The following is a 4,138-nucleotide window of genomic DNA, read 5'->3' on the forward strand; positions in this document are numbered from 1 at the left end:
AAGCATATAAGCATATCAAAGTCAATTTTTTATGTATTCCAATTTTCTAGGTTAGAAACACATGCTGAGCAATTCTTCTCTTCCAGCTGATGTTGGGTGTGTGGCATTTAGCTGGTGACTTCTTTCAAGTAGAGGGTCCAAGTACTTCATTCATATGTGTGGACAGGGAACAGGTAATTGGAAGGCCAGACTTGCATAGACCCCTCTTCCTTGGCATTAAACATACATGATGATGCAGAAAACTAGGCAGAAAAAATTCATTTTGGTTCTGAGTGCCTAAAATAAGTTTGTGTTGCAATTCCCTTAAATAGTAGATGTGTGCCAAAAGCAGCATCAATTCATCTGCATCAAATATATTTCCCTAAAAGAGACCAGACCAAATATGAGGAATTAGCATTGTCTTTCTGATTATCAAAGGTATTTGTGGTTTGTTACTGTCATCCCCACTTATTTCTGTTAGTAATTTTTTCAGCATTCCATGTAGTGTATTTCGATCATATTCCTCCTTCCTTCTCCCATTCCTCTAAGATATACCATAACCTTCCTACCCACCCACCTTCATGCTCTTTTTTTTTTTTTCCATCAAGTCCAATTTGAGCTGTCCAAATGCTCTTGAGAGTGGTACTAACCCTTCTGCCTGGTCAATGTACCAGGAGCCACACTCTAAAAAAATCCCAAATCTTCCTCTCCCACCAGCTATCAATTGTCAATTGACATCTCCATTGTTTAGTGAAACTTCTTGCCTATCTCCACTCCTCTAGCTGGGATATTGTCTGTCTTAGGCTTGCATATTCTTGTGTAGGTTTTCACAATGTCTGTGTGTTCATATGTGCAACTGCCCTGCTGTCTGGATAATACTGTTTGTAGGCATCCAATACCCCTGTCTTTTAAAATCTTCCCCTCCCTCTTCCACAATAATCCCCCAGTCTTGAGGGAAGTGTGATGTCCTATTTAAGGCTGAAGACTTTCCTATCTCATTCTGTGTACACTGAAGAGTTCTGGGTCCCTACAATATTTACCTTTTACTGTAAAAATCTTTCATGTGGCTTGAAAGATGCACTAATTTTGGGGTGTAGAATAAGTCATTAGGCCTAGTTCAAAGTGCTACATCTTCACTAAAAAATTATTGGCATAAAGCCATAAAATCAGCATGTGGCAAACTAGAGTTATTGCTGAAGAATTCAAATATTGACACCCTTAGCTTAGAATTCTGGAAACTTCAGAGACTTATTTACAACCATGGAACAACTATAATTATATATTATAAAAATTCAAACAATCGTACTTTACAAACAGGAAATTGGTAATTAAGCAAACAGGTAACTACCTTTTCCATTCATCAAGGTCTTATTTCTCTTTACAGTAATAGATTGACTTCATATCCAATGGAGAATATTGCTGTAATTGATCTATTTCTGCAAAACTGACTAGCTTTAGTAATTTGTATGAAAACACTCATGAAGCAATATGTTAATTAAAAATGAGTCCATTGAATTTCTCTCTATTTTCAGCTATAGGCACGGAATCTTGAATCTCAAATGTCACATGTGGTTGTAATTGTGGAAAAGGTAAATGAATAAATGCATGTGGCATTGTATTATTTTACTAACAAATCTGACAAAATGAGAAATAGCTTAATATTTTATTATATAATTTGTTTCTCTCTATAATAAGATGCATGCACTGTCAAAGAAGCAAATGACAAATACTTTATTAGAAGTTATTGGTTATTTAATAATTCTAAATTTGATGTTATACATATTTTTAGGCATAAAATTATTTCAGCCTCAATACATAATCTTAATATTGTTTTTCTCATTATCAACACTTACTTTAAGAAAATAGCAGCTTACTTTTACCTAGGAGATATAGAACTACTTTGAAAGGTGATGATGAAAAATGCTTAATGGGAAAAGAAACAAAAATTATACTTGGATTATATTGACTCCAAAAAGGAGGGAAAAAAAAGCTCTCATATGTAAATGCACATAGAAATATAAAAACTTTCCATTTAATTGTCAAAGTACCAACTTTGAAAGGATTTTACTTTAAAACACATATTTTTATTGGCCCTTATATATGACTTCATTTATTATAACCAGACGTTATTCACATACTTGAGTAGCATGTATGGAATTTATTGAAGTTTAAATAACGTTTGACAATTTTAATATGATAAAATTCTGTTGATTTTTTGTCTTAGATTTCAATGTTATTTTTTCATACAAGTGTCATTAATGTAATAAAAAAGTAATAAAAAAGTGTTTAGCCTTACTTCAGATACTTTGTAAGGTATATAGTTGTGTCATTAGGGTACTTTTTTCTCATATTTGAATATTTTCAGAATGTTCAACACATTAGCTTTGTCATCTGAAAGAGGCCCAAAATGTATTAATTGTTCACTTATTGCACTCCTTATTCTTTACCATTTATTGTGATAATTTTCCTGGAAAGACTATTTACATTCACCCCAAACATAGAGCAGTGGCAAGTATAAGGATAAGCCAAAGCATATTCAGCTTGGAGAACCAATGAGCAACAAACCGTGAAGGTAAAGGGAAAGAAAGATCCTGTGAGAGGGGGATAGTAGGAAACAGATATTACCAACGAAGGAGAGAATGAGTAAATGGGAGTTTATTGGATTTACTTACAGGAGAATGAGTGAAGTGTTACATTCTATTTCCACTCAAAGACAGATGCATTATTGAAAAGTTCCACTCGACATAGGTAGATGACTCACTAAAGCTGCCTTCACCTCAAATTACATGGGCCACCCATGGAATAATCTCCCCTCCCCATGTAATTGTTTACTACTGCATAACCTTCTGGAGAGACCTCATTAGTGACCCTCCTGATACTTATTATTCTCTTATGAGATCATGGCTCTTAGGAGCTTCCCAAGTACTTCCTGGAGAGACTATCCTCCCAACCCCCACAATAAAAAACATGTACACAAGACTCCTTCTTTCGATTTCACATTTCTTTACAGCAAAACTCTCAGAGCCTTGCAGTAGATAATAGAGATACATAATTATTTTCCTCGACTTTTGGTTTAAAATTGGGCTATTATGCAGCAGTTTGATCAGCTATGAGACTATATCTAACTATAAAAATAACTCATATTTCCAACTCTAAAGCAACAATCAATGGCTTATATGAGTACTTTATTCTACCTGTGTACTATACCCTGTTCAAAACTGCTCAATTCTTTTGTCTACTATTCTCCAAGTTAGTCAATATATCATTCTTTTTTAAAATGAAACCATCTTACTGAGGGTGGGTAGGATCACAAAAGATCCACCACATTCAAATCCAAGCAAATAGTAATTGGACTTTGAATTCAGCAGCTAAAGGGAAAATTGTGAAGTACAATGCAGCATAAAAATATCTCATCACATATAATTATTTCATTGAATGATCAATGCTGAAGAGAGAACCATGGATATGGAGAATCATACCATCCAGCAGTCTAAAATACATATTTGTTCCCTATGGACCAATCAAACTCCTCCCCCGTGCTCATCATGGACCAATGCCACAGAGCCAATTTTTAGCAGCAAGCATTTGACAGGCTCAGTACAGCTATCTTGCTTGTACTCCTTGGTCCATCAGGGGTCAAGGGGGAATGGGGACAAGTTCTTACCTGCTTCGCCCTTCACACAGGACTTAGCTTCAGGTCAATCATGGCCACTGTCTGTCTATCAGCCTCATATGATTGCTGAAAGGGCTTAGGTTTGATGGGAAATCTCCCATCCATATACTTCATTTCAAGGGAGAAATGTACACAATGTACACTGGAGGGATAAGTGCCTACCCTTAGGAAAATGTTACTTTTTTTTTCCCTTTCCTTAAAAGTTATTGACATTTCCTTTCTTTTTGCCCTTTTGGTCAACTTTTCCTCAGGCTTCAATGCTTTCCAGGGGTTTGTATGCATTGAATTCAGGCTTTTTTTTTAAATAAAGAATTGATTTATTTATTTCATGTATAGAGTGCTTTTCATGCATGTGTGTTAGTGCATCAAGCTGTGCAGTGTCCATGGGGATCAGAAGAGGATGTTAGATCCCCTAAAACTGGAATAATGGACAGTTGTTAGCCACCATGTGGGTGCTGTGAACCAAATCTGGATCCTCTGCAAGAG

This window comes from Nannospalax galili, unplaced genomic scaffold (genome assembly GCF_000622305.1).
Source record: "Nannospalax galili isolate Female #2095 unplaced genomic scaffold, S.galili_v1.0 scaffold595, whole genome shotgun sequence".
Taxonomy (NCBI): domain Eukaryota; kingdom Metazoa; phylum Chordata; class Mammalia; order Rodentia; family Spalacidae; genus Nannospalax; species Nannospalax galili.